The sequence below is a fragment of the Cavia porcellus genome, unplaced genomic scaffold, assembly GCF_034190915.1.
Source record: "Cavia porcellus strain 051 isolate PalLab524CR breed Dunkin Hartley unplaced genomic scaffold, mCavPor4.1 scaffold_1, whole genome shotgun sequence".
NCBI classification, from domain to species: domain Eukaryota; kingdom Metazoa; phylum Chordata; class Mammalia; order Rodentia; family Caviidae; genus Cavia; species Cavia porcellus.
This window is the reverse complement of record NW_026947484.1, coordinates 119,284,844-119,298,611: the sequence shown is the minus strand read 5'-3', so window position 1 is coordinate 119,298,611 and position 13,768 is coordinate 119,284,844. Positions and strand designations below refer to the sequence as shown.

The 13,768-nt window shown below is 31.6% G+C and overlaps 1 long non-coding RNA gene across 1 annotated transcript in view; it reads left to right on the top strand.

The window, feature by feature from the left end:
• The window catches only part of LOC134477302 (uncharacterized), a 95,720-nt gene that overhangs the window by 78,190 nt on the left and 3,762 nt on the right, over positions 1-13,768 (top strand). Inside the window, exons 5-6 of the long non-coding RNA XR_010049271.1 lie at positions 5,608-5,710; positions 13,604-13,631. This is a non-coding gene — a long non-coding RNA (uncharacterized LOC134477302). The remainder of the gene's footprint in view (positions 1-5,607; positions 5,711-13,603; positions 13,632-13,768) is intronic.

Genomic DNA, 13,768 nt, shown 5'->3' with positions numbered 1-13,768 from the left:
AGAAGTCTCAAACGCAAGTGTAAAAATAAAAAATAAAATAAAATAAAATAAAATAAAATAAAGTAGGCTTTTTTTTTTTTTTAAACCCATTTTACCTTCCTACTCAGGCTTCAGTGCCCAGTTTAAAAGTAACTTCCTTTGGGAGTCATTAGGCATCTCTGTTATGTGTTTTCTCATAGTCCTTAATTTCTGGATCATGGCAAGTAGCAAGGTGAGTTTAGTTATTTAATTGCCTCTCTCCCTGCTGGATTAAATGCTTGTAAGGAAATTGTATCTTTCTCTCTCACCAAAGTATTCCCAGATCTAGTTAGGATGCCAAGAATACACCAGATACTTAACAAATATTTATTGAAGAAATGAATCTCTGAACGGAAAGTAGATGGTTGGTTTTTCTTACACAGAAATGGCCATGAACAGTAACAAGACCAGGTGAAACTGCCTGCAGATGTGTTTATATGAAGCAGATAATTATTTAAGCAGCATAGACACAGATGTATATTCAGAGGATAACACTGGGCCACATCCCCTTATGTATATTTTAGTTTGCAGCAAAGATGAGAAAAGGGATAGATGTTAGCACAGGGATAAGGATTGAAGATAAAACTCTGTTCAGACCAATATCCCTACAAGGACATATATGATATTGAGGAAGGAATTTGGAACCACTTTGATTTTCGGTTTTGAAATATAATTACTGTACTTTTTGTTCTATGTTATTAAATATTCTTTTGGATAACATTAACGATGGGATATTGGTTAGGAACAGAGCTGCTGTTTAGATTTCCCAGTTACCATGGAAGTAATCTTCCTACATATTAGGATCCAAACGAGCAAATAAAAGCACAACTGACTTAAAACAGAATCCAGTTTCCATGATTATGCTTAAAATTTAAGTTAAAAAGTTATTTCCCTGCTTTAAAATATCGGTTTGGGAGTTCTGTGTATTCCAAAAGTGAAAAAGGAAAAAAAAAAATTGAGAACATCAGCACATTAGAGAACAGATTAAAAGGAGCTTATGTACTGTCCAAAAACAGGTGGAAAAGGCTAAGAGCCGGTCCAGGCAAACAGATAGCCAGCTACATGAACTGGGAAACATCACTTAGCCTTTCTCAACCTGCCTCTCATTAGTAAAATTAGGATGAAATTATTTATAAGGTTGCTATTAGCTTTAAAATTTTTATGAGGCCAGAGCCTTTAAAAACATGGTGTATTCAGCAGAAAATACCACTGAATTTTTTTCTTCAATATTTCTTTTACCTATAATGGAAACAAGTTAAAAATAATAGGGCTAATGTTCACAGATCCATTGGTCACTCTCTTGATGATCATTTTGATTCAATTCTTAGTGTGTGTGTGTGTGTGTGTGCATATATATATATATATATATATATATACATAAATTATCAATATTTTCAAGTTTAAAAAGGCACAGGAAGGAATTTTATACCTTCTGTGATAACTTTGAATGAAAGTGTGGTTTATTTTCTTGTTTGTGTATTTTTATGTTTATCATTTGTCAGTAAGCCTGAGAATCTATGTGTAATATTACATATGCATGCTAAGTACTTAGTTTATCATTATAATTTTCCTCCTGAATTGCAAATTATGAAATGCAGATCATTTAACTTTTCGAGGAGTCCCTTGTTTGTTTTTAAAAATGTTAGTGTCTAGATGAAAACCAGGCCAAAAAAACCCACTACTTTTTGCCATGTGATGTGCTAATACTGAAAATAAATGACTGTTTTTTTTTCCCTTGAGAGAAATGTACTTAAAGGGATATATATATATAGAATAATGACTTTGACATATATATAAGTAATGTGATAGCATTGCTTTAAAATTCTGTACATTTTTCTTAATTCTATTTCTCCCCTCATACATTTTAGTTTCTCATAATTCCTACCATTTATTTGTCTATTCAATGATATATTGTCACTATTGTATTTTGTAATTTCCCCACATATTCACAGAATACTTCTCTGTACTAGATGCTGCACAGTAGTTCTGTACTGATTAACTATATATATATATATATATATATATATATATATATATATAGTTACTGGTGATCAAACTCAGGACCTTGTGTTTGCCAGACAGGTGCTTGTGCCATTGAGCTGTATCCTCAGTTGATTAACCTTTTTTTGTGTGTGTTGCTTTTAATATCTGCTTCCCAAACTATATGTAGCTTATATTGTACCTTACCTTCACCCCCAATTTTACTACAGATGAACATGGATGTAATTGAAATCATAGTCATGAGAAAGATTTCCTGAAATAGTTTTTGCTTTAGACAAAAGGAAGAGATGTTTTCTCATCTAATCTTTTTAAAGTTTATTTATTTATTTTTATTGATATTTATTGGGAATTGAACTCAGGACCTTGCGCTTCCCAGGCTGGCACTGTGCCACTGAGCTGTATTCCCAGCCCTCATCCAACCTTTCGACAACCTTGTATGGAGCTGTTTCAGGTTGAATCTAGGTATCTTACAAGGCTGGCAATAGTAACTGACACACTGAGGACATTAAAAGAAAGATTGAAATAAGCAATCTTTGGTGAAATTCATAGGCTTCTAGGGGCTGTGTAGTTAGCTTGGTGGTGTAAGCACCTGCCTGGAAAGCATGAGATTGTGAGTTCGATCCTGGCACCAAACAAACAAACAACGAAAAACAAAACATAGGCTTCTGAATTAACCAACTGCTTACCACCTTACTTCTCTGAATGAGTTCTGACATAATGAGCAATTCTTATTGTTTGATCCATATTTATTTGGATCTTCTGTTTCATGTTTTTTATGTATTTCTAATCTTCAAATGCATCAACACTATCTTCTTGAAGATTCTGCCTTACATATTAAATAAGAATAAAACAACACATCAGACCTATTCCATTTGAGAATTTGAGATAGAAGCTAGTCACAGATGTCAGAACTACCCCCCCAACCCTATTATAATAACAATAATAACAGTATATAATTGTTAACCTTTTGCGATGAGTAAAACAAACATTATCTATGGATTTTACCTATATTATTTTATTTAGTCACTATCTCTAAATTGTACATCACATTGAATTATTTTTTAAATGTGCCAGAGACATAATAAATAAACCTCTCAAGATCCCCGGGTTGTAAGTGAATCAATTCAAGGTCAAGTTGGAAAGACCTACTAATGATTAGTCTGTCTCTTAACACATGTGTACATTTGAAATAAAGGCTTTTAATTTCAAATGAACAAATAAGGACTTCTTCATGTGCTGTAAGCTTAACACTTAAAGTTCTCTTCATTGGCTATACTAATAATAGTTTTCCAGTATAAGGGTCAGGATATGTATAATCCCAGTGTTCATATTGAAAACTCTATGAGAGTAAAAGAAATTTTACCATGATTGCTGGATAGGTGTGTTCAGAGCACAGGGAAGTATTTAAAGTATCTTGAAGAGCATTGGTAGCAATGCATTTTTCTTGTAATAAATTATTTATTTAAACATTCCCCATAGTTTTGTTTTTATTACAACATATGAGTGTTAAAATAATTTAAGGAAAAAATGTTTAAATAACATTCAGTAATGATAACATTGCTCTACTCTGAGAAAGTTTTACCACAGATTCACTGGCACTTTTAAAATAACAGCTAAATTAATGAATGCAATAAAGTAAAACATGTAAAATTTCCCTCTACTTTGGTATGTAGTCCTTTTATTTCTATGTAGTCCTTTTGCTATGTAGTGAAATGAAACTGTGAAGCAGACTAATATTTTTCTGGACTGTGAATCTAAAGACCCAAAATGGTAAATTATGATTCAAAGATGACATTTAAAATTAAAATGTTGGGCTGGGTGTTTAGCTCAGCAGCATAAGTGCCTGCTTGGCAAATGCAAGGTCATGAGTTCGATCCCCGGCACCAAAAAAAGTTTTTTTAAAAAACAAAATAAGGGGCTGGGGATTTAGCTCAGTGGCATGAGCACCTGTCTTGCAAGCAGGCAGTTGTGAGTTCGATTCCTGGTACCAATAAAAAGGTAAAAGACAAAAAAAATTAAATTAAATTAAAATATTGATAATTGTATTGTTTAAACTTATTTTTCCTAAATTATTTTATTAGTAACAAAAGATATACCTTGCTCTACTCCATAAATATGTTCTTTAAAACCAATTTTTAAATGTTGCATATTATGTTATAATATTTGGTGCCTAATAATAATGCATGCAATATCCATAAAATCAGTGAAGCAGGAAAATAAAGAAGATATAGATTTTCTAAACCGTTTTACAGGTAGAATATTACCAACATCACTGAAGTCGTCTCTATATCTTCAAATCCCATACTCTTGCTAACCTCAAAAAGTAACTAGTATACTGGCTATTGGGTTTATTCTACTTTTGCTTTTATTTAACTTTTTGTTTTACTTTGCTTTGTTTTGGGTACTGGGAATTGAACTCAGGACCTTGTCCTTGCCAGGCAGGCACTAAGCTATAATCCCCTGCACTGCCTTCCCTTTTAAAAGAGTTTCTATCATCAATGAATCTATATGGACATTCTGAGCCTCAATATGGTATCAAGTCTTTTTGCCCTATCTAACGATTTTGTCACTTAAACTTGTGTTTCTTAGTTTCATTTTCTGCACATTGCTATAACTTCTTATTTTTATGACTACAAAATACTCTTCTGAATGACTTTACAAAACTTTTCTTTAGTTATCCATAAAGGATGATTTGGGCTGGAGATGGTGATTCATGCCTGTAATCCCAGCATTTGAGAGGCTGAGGCAGGAGGATCGCGCAAGTTCAAGCTATGCTTGGGATACACAGTGAATTCAAAGTTAGCCTGAAGTACGTAGTAAGACATTGAAAAAGAAATTGAAAGACAGGATAATTTGGCTTCTTCCAATCTTTTAAAAATTAGCTACTAGAAAAATTGCTATCAGAAATACATTATGTGTCAATGTGACCTTTATCTCTCAGTTTTTCTGCATAATGCATCAAGAATTGAAAGAGGTGAGTAGAAGTCTCACTTTTACAAGGGATTATTGTGTCATTGTTGCAGACTTTTTTTTCTGTATGTATTTTAAAGGTAATTTGTTGGTTGAATACTAATTAAGAATTATTAAAGCTTTCTGGTGAATTTTTTTAAACTAGTATGCACTTACTCTTCTATAATCATGATTAGGTTTTTGTCTTCATCTAAATCTGTTTAATCTGTTAACAGAACTTCATTAGCTTGAAAAATATTACTTTTTCTCTGCCATATATCTTTCCACATTTCTTTCAATTTTGCATACCTGAGGATTTATTTGTGGCCTGAAAACCTCATTTTTTTGCTGGTATTTGGCTCATGTCTTGCATAAGCTTCTCTGAAAAACAGAAACGGAGGCCAAGGATGTCTTTCTTGGAGTTATATTCCTAGAAAAACAAACATGAAAGAAAATTGAGGTTAAAGAGCACATACCTGAATTGTTCACTGCTCTGCATCACTGTTGACCTTTGATTTTTGTTGGAAATCTCTAGAGAGGTTTGATGAGACTGTTGCAATATGGAATAGTCAGATAATGGGAAAGCAAACAATTTATTTGTAAACTCTTTTTTTTTTTTTACTTTTTATTTCTTATCAGCTGTCCATCCAACATCATCTCTCAGAATTTGAGGCTGCTTACCGGCCCCTTCAGGTACATGCTAGGGAAGCTGGAGTTTCTATGTGTTCAACAGAGCCAGCAGGTAAACACAGTGTCCATCATAGATCTGTGCGGTTTCTTAAATTTGTGGTAATGGATGTGGTGATACCATTGAAAGGATTCAAACTTTCACAACTGCGAAAGGTCTGAGTCTTTGCTGGAATCTCTCTTTCTCAGTGCCATCACCAAAGAGGCAAGAAAATAGCTGAGATCTGAAGAAGTTGATGGCTGCAAGTTTGCCTGGGGGGGGGGGTAATCTGAGTCCAGTAGCTCCACCCTGAGCAGCTTGATTCTGCTTGCTTTTGATCTTGAATGAGTATAGGTGTTTTAATTTGTTGTCTGAGAGCTGAGGTGAATCCAAACAGTTTTAGGAGGTAGTGAGTTGTAGAAAACAAAAATCTTAAGTGTTAGCAAAACCTGGTTAGAGTAGTAACTGATGCAGCTAGTATAGATTTATATTTGAAGGATTTGAAGAATAAAACTGGGGCAGGAGGAGCAAAGCAGGGAAGGAGAAAGAGAAGATAGGGAGAGGAGAGAAGAGCTATCAGAGAAAAATAGGATGGCACTATGTTAAGTAAGTTTGGAATATTTAAAACTTGTAGCTGTTCAGAAATCACATCATGTTTAGTTTTTCTTATTTCCATCCCCTTTCCCACTAGTCAGATATCAAATATTTTCTACTTATTATGGAATTGACCTTTTTGACATTTATCCCATGAACAATATTTTTGAAATATATTTGGAAATGAAACATTTAAACCCTTCTAAATGTGATGAGATTGATTGGTTGTGTAATTTCTAAAACTGATTCTATCTACGGGTAGTAATTATGTGGTAAAATGTCAATTAGTGAAATTTATCAAGAGTTCTACTTGAAAGTCTGAGAAGGCTATAAAGTTAGGCCACTGCAACCATATATAAATATATATATATATATATATATATATATGTATATATGTTTTGTTTCCATAAAAAGCAAATTTAAATGGAGCAGTTCCTTTTAATGGTTAATGAAATCATGCTTTCTAGATACAACTTGACAGGATGAATTGCAATATTAGGAGAGAGAAAAGGGGGTAAATATATTTTAAACATGCTTCGTGGAGGGAGTTTAAAGTAGATTGTATGTTAGGAGTTATGTGATTATGTTCATGTGTCTAAATTCTGGAACTTAGAAAGGAGCTCAGAGAATACAGAAACAAGAGAAAAGGCAAAAGAGGACCATAGAAGATTTGTGCAGAATTCCAGTGACACTCTTCTGATAAAATGTACAAGAATACTATAATATTATAATGTTAAGGCACAGTGTTAAAGAAGAACTACCTGAATTTTCTTCCAAAGTAAAACATGTTAAAACATGCTCCTTACATTGATAGTTGATATATTCCCACAAAGATGCTCCAAAATTAATTAGAATTAGTGTATCTGAACTAATTTTCATCAATAGGAAAAAAATCATTAGGATACAAAAGAAATAAGACAATCAAAATGATAGTACCTATGTAATCAACGTAGTTCTTCTCTGGCTGGTTTCTATATCACTAACACTTTAATATTCCTTCCAATTTATAGAGATGGGTTCAGTGCAGTTCCTAGAATATGCTGCTTGGTGATCAGTCTTCTAGTAGGGGAAAGGGAATTTTATTTAGACTGTAGAACACAGAGTAGAAAAATAGTAGAAATCTAAGATTTAAGGACAAGCCTGGAATCAAGTCAATTTATTAATCATCTGAGGAACAAGATGTTGAAACTGGGACTATGACCAAGAATCTGGTGCCTGCAATTAATGCCTGAGAGAATGTATTAGAATCTTTCAGGTAGCAGATAATACATGTACTTTCTAACTCTTCTGATGGATTTTGTCCTTTTTTCTTTTATTGCAAAAAAGGTACTGTTATTCTAATGATTTTCTTTGTCCACACATGCTAGAAACCTTGAGGTCTTTCTCAGTGTAGCCTTGTTTCTTCTGAACTCAAGTTATATGTCCACATATGCAGCTTCCAAGCACTTTAGAGGTGAACTCTCACATTTTCATTGTCCTGCAGTCCAAACTTCTTCTTCTATGTAAAAAAAGAAAAAAATGAAGACTTTTAACACCATCGTATACCAAACATGTCACAGTAGAATTATGCTTTATTACTTCTTTCACAGTCTTCCACTTGGTTAATCTTATATCCCTCCCCTTTATTTCATCACCTATTATGCAGTCTTGCAGGTCTTTTGCATTGCTTTAATCCTACTGCATTTCAGCTGATCTCTGTCCTAGCCATATTTTTTAAAACATTAAAATTTGCTTCTCAAGTTTTTCTCAGGTCACTCCTCACATGTTTTCTTTTCACAATACTAATATAATTGTGAATAATCTTACCTAAGAAATTGTGATGTTTATGATTTCCTTTGTAAGAAGCATGATAAAAGATCATCTAAATAATATGATTAAAATTCATGTGAAAAAATAAACATCTGAGTCTATTGATGAATCTTACTGTACGAAAGATGTAAAATACCTTGACAGATGTTGTCTATTTTAAAATTGATCAGTAATAAAGTGGTATACTGAAACAATCTAAAAATTCACAACCATAGAATGTAATAGAAAAATCACTTGTAGAAAAATTTTTAAAATGTATTAAAGTTTGTAGTTAAATAGCAGAGAAGAAAGCATTTATGAATAAGTGCTATAATGACAGTTGGTAGCAGTTAATGTAAGATCAATTTAAATTCACTTGATAAATAAAGAAAATCATGTAAGCATTGGAATATTAAGTTTATGGCATAGAGTGTGCTGTCAAATTTTTAGTAGGATAACATAAAAATATTTTTTTGCAACTCTAAGCACTTTTTATTGGTATATATTATATAAAAGCATAAAATATTACATTTTCTCTCTTGATGAATTTTAATAAAGTTAACATGCCATATACTCAGTTCCTAGACCAAATACTGGAAAATCAAGCACACACCAGAAACAATATTTTAGTACTCCCAAGACATTAATACACTCACAAGTACTGATGAATTTCTAGAATTATAGGTAAGTTTGCCTGCTTTTGAATTTTATATTATATAATAATGCAGTATTCATTATTTTGTCTGGTTTCTTTTATCCAGTATCATATCTTTGGATATTATTCATATCTCTACAAAAATTATGTATTTCTATCCATCAGTTATAGTTCTAAATCTTATGTTAATAAAATATACAATTAGGGGTTGGGGATTTAGCTCAGCGGCATAAGCACCTGCCTTGCAAGCAGGCAGTCGTGAGTTTGATCCCCGGTACCGATAAAAACGAAAAAGACAAAATAAATAAATAAATAAATAAATCTATAATTGACTTACCCATTTTGATATTTAGCCTTTTATTCCAATTTGTGGTTAAAATGAATAACACTGCTGCGATAATTTCAACACAGACACTCAGAGTTGTGAATACTAATTACTGCTGAGTATAAATAAATAGAGTTCAATTGCGAGTAATGCATAATCAGAAATATTGGTAGCTACTGTCTCTCTAGTGTCTAAATATCCTTTTACTAGTTCATATTCGTGCTAGCATTACGAGAGGTTTCGGCTGTAGTATATCCTCACCAATACTGGAATTATCTCTGTTTTTCATTTGTTCATTCTGTTGGTGAATAAATATCTTAATCTGGTTTAAATTTGCATTAACTTGATGTTAAATGAAAATGACTACTTCTTGTCCTATCCATGGGTCACATCCATCTGTATTTTCATTTGTGAATTGTCTATACAAGTCACTGCCAGTTTTTCTATTAGATTGCACACTTTTCCTCATTGATTTAAGTCCAGCAAGTCCTTAAATAAAATTCCTTTTGAGATACATGTGTACACATACACATACACACGTACACACACACATACAACACATGTCTTTCATATCTTGGATTTAATTTTGATTCTATGTGTGTTGATTTTTTTCATCTGGCTTTTCATTGACTCCAGTCAATCCTATTCTTTTTTTGATTCTTCTAGCAGCTGTTGGATTGATTTTTCATGATATCTTGCTATTTTTAAGAAATCACAAACCCGTCTTGTAAATCTGATATTCTGTTCTCACATTGATTGATTCTGCTTTCTATACTTCCATTTAAATTTTTTATTTAATTAAGCTTATTGATACAATTTAGGTATATATGGTGATCTCATTTGACACTTTCAAGGCATATCATGTGCACAGAATTTGTACCTGTACATGATATACCATGATTTGTCTTTCTTTTTCCTCTCATTCCTCTCCCCCTCCCTTTATTCCCTCTTTCCCTCTTTATTTGTACAGCTTTGTTTCCATTTTATCCTTCCTTTCTCATTTTTCATTTTACCTTCCTTCTCTGACCCCTTTCCTATCCTTAGGTGCCGTATCTCTTGTACAATTTGGTTCTTTCAGTTTCTCACAACAGTAAGTCAATGTGATATTTACATATGTGTGCCTAATTTATTCCACTTAAGAATATGGTTTCAAGGTCAATCTATTTAGCAATAAAAGTCTCAAGATTATCCTTCTTTATGGTAGAGTAGTACTCCATTATATTAAATTCATAGTGATAATTTTAAATCATGAGGTATTCTGATTTTTAGTGTAGAAATTTTATATAATTGTTACCAGTTAATTGTTTTTTCTTCATATAAAATTAATACCATATTGATTAATAAATCTTTTCCCACAAAATATTTTATTTTCTTAATCTTGTTTTAATTTAAAAATTTTGATCTTCATGTCTGTATTTATTCATTTGTGTGTGTGTGTGTGTGTGTGTGTGTGTGTGTGTCTGTGTGTGTTTGTTAGAGGTCAGATACAGGGCCTCAAGCATGATAGGCAAGTGTTCTACTGCTCAGACATATACCCACTCCAATCTACACTTTAGAACTTGTCAAGCTATACCATTTTTCTATATGGCTATTCACGTAACACCTTTTTCATATGTCCACATGTATTTGTGAATGTTTTTGGATGCTAATTTTTCACAGGACTCGTATTTGTCAATACTATACAGTCATAATTGCTATAGCTTGACACTAAGATATGATAACTGTTCATTAAAGTTGGTCTGCTTTTGTATTCTAGAATTCTGTCTTGGCTAATCTTAAATCTTTGCAATTCTACACAAATTTTAAAATCAGCTGATCAATTTCCAACAGAAGATCTCACTTGTTCTTTGTTTACTAATAGATTTTTAATGAGTAACATTTAACTTTTTAATTTGTTGGTATACTTTTCTGAGCTTTCACCTTTATATTGTCAGTTGTATTGATTTGATTGCTAAAATGCCATTACAATGCATAGAATTAAACAGATTCCTGAGTATCCCTATATTCGTGAATATCTCTCTCTTTGATTTGCAAATATCTTGCTTATGACTTTTCTTTTCTTCTTCTTTTTTTTTTTTTTTTTTTTTTTTTTTTTTTTTTTGCACTTAGGATCAAATTGACAACCTCACACTTGGCCAGGGCAGGCACTTACACCACTAAGCTAAACCCTCGGCCCCTTTGTTTATAATTTTTTCATGAAAGAGGTTGAGTCATTACTCTATTTTTTGCAATACTGTTGCCAGATTTTAGTACTAAATTTTTGTTAGCCTCATAAAGAAATAAAATATGTTTCCTTTCTTTTTTTTTTTTTTTTTGTTTTTCATCTTCTGGAAAAAAATATAGGAGTGATATAATTTCTTCCTAAAAATTTAGAAATTAAATTCAACTTGACAGGATCTATGTGGAAATTTTTTAAAATTTTGAGTGAAATTTAAAATACAGAATTGCTCAAACTCCTGTATATTGTTTTGAAAACTGTTAAATATTGTATTTCAAAGAATTTGCCCATTTTTCCTTAATTACAAGCACATTGTATAAAGTCATCCACATTATTCATAATCTTTTTAATATCAGTAAGACCCATCGTTACATCTTTATTTATGCTCCTATTATTGCTTGTAAGTGAGGCTTCTTTTATTTATTGCATCGGGCTTGTAGATAGCAATTTTATTGTTCAAAAACAGAAACCAACTTTGCAGTTTGGTGAATTTTTCTTTTATGCTATAATATTTTATTTCATTGATTTTTTTCTCTTACCTTTATTATTGTACTTTATCAATTTGTGTTTAAGGTGGTCACTTTACTAACTTCTTGAAATAAAAGCTTAGATGTTGATTCTTAGTCCTTTTCCTTTTCTAATATATGAATTTAAAGCCACAAATATGTCTCTAACAAACACTACTCTGACTGCATTCCCATAATCTTGATATGCTTCATTGTAATTCAGTGCTCGAGGTTGCTAATTTCCATCGGGACTATGGTACTATTGTAAAGTAAATTGTTCAATTTTCAAATTTGGACATTTTCTACTTATGTTATTATTTTGTAGCTTAATTCAATAGAGGTCAATGGCCTATTCTTTGTATTATCAATTATTTTACATCTGTTAATATATATTTAAAGGTAATATATTTATCATAATTATGTGTGCTTCTCAGTTTGTGCTAATAAATCATGTTTTTCAGATCTTGTATATTCTTGCAATTTAATTTTTTCTTGTATTTTTTTCTACAAGCTATGATTAGTGGTGAGGCTAATTCTCATATACCTTTGGAATTTTTTCTGTCAGTGTTTATCTATTTGTTTACCTATCTATAGTTATATATATATATATATATATATATATATATATATATAACTTCCATTCAGGAAAAGAAAAACTCATAAATATTTTAATAGTAAATTTCTTTTGAGATATCATGAGATTAATACAAGGTATCGTTGACCTCTGCAATTACAAGAAGTGCTCAAAGTGGTGCATTAACTTCCAAACATTTATTACTGTGGTAAACTGTTGATTGGTAACCTTGGTCACTGTAATTTCTGCACTTGCATTTTCAGTTTCTACTCTAAGTGCTGGCAGTGCAGTAGATTTTCTGCTGAGATAGAAAAAGTGTCTCCTCTATGAAAGTAACACTATCTGTTGAAAAAAATCATGCAATTTTTCTTTTCCTGATGTATGCATACATTTTTCTGATTCTTTTTCAAATATCTGTATGTGGGGCTGGGGATTTAGCTCAGCGGCATAAGCGCCTGCCTTGCAAGCAGGCAGTCGTGAGTTCGATCCCTGGTACCGATAAAAAGGAAAAAGACCAAAAAAAAAAAAAACCCACAAATATCTGTATGCATATATTTGTATATATTATATATATGTTATATTATTGAGTGTATACAATTATAAAATTGTATATTTTATTTTTTGGGCTGTTATAAATGTAAAACATTCTTCCACTCTAGAATTCTTCTAATCTCAGGATTAAATTTATCTTGCAAACATGTAATATTGTTTCTTTTTGAAAAACATTTTATAGTATTTCTTTTTCACATCTTTTTACAGTCACTGCTTCTGCATTCTTATGTTTAGGGTAGATCTCTAATAAAAAGCATAGTTACATTATTTTTAATATTTTAATCAGGATAGTTCACTTACTAATAAATAATCTACTTACTGATGAGATGTTTAGAAGTATTTTGCTCTACTATTTTTATCTAAATCAATTGCTTTATATTTTTATGTCATTTCTTCTCTTCTTTAAGATTAATCAATTATATATTACTATTCTATGTTCTGTTACTTTGCTATTTACACATTTTGTGTTTTGGGGGAGTCGCCATAGCTCATTGAAACACACATCTGTGTTTATTATTGGTGTTTCAGGCCCAAGTAATACAAGGATCTTGGAATAGTTTTCCTCAATTTATCCCACACCCATCTTTTCTGGATGTATTTTAAGTTTGTGTCGCCTATAATTTTCTAAGCCATTAGCCATTAGTAGCATTGTTACTTAATGTCATATTCATTTATATTTATAGATGTACTTACTTTTTTATTCTTTTTTTTTTTTTTTTTTTTTTTTTGTCTTTTTCCTTTTTATCGGTACCGGAGATCGAACTCATGACCGCCTGCTTGCAAGGTAGGTACTTATGCCGCTGAGCTAAATCCCCAGCCCCAACTTTTTTATTCTTTTCCTAATAATTTCTCTAAGATAATTTTTCTGCTAAAGATTGCTCTATGTGTGTTGCTTTATTAAAAAACATTAACCTTAATAAC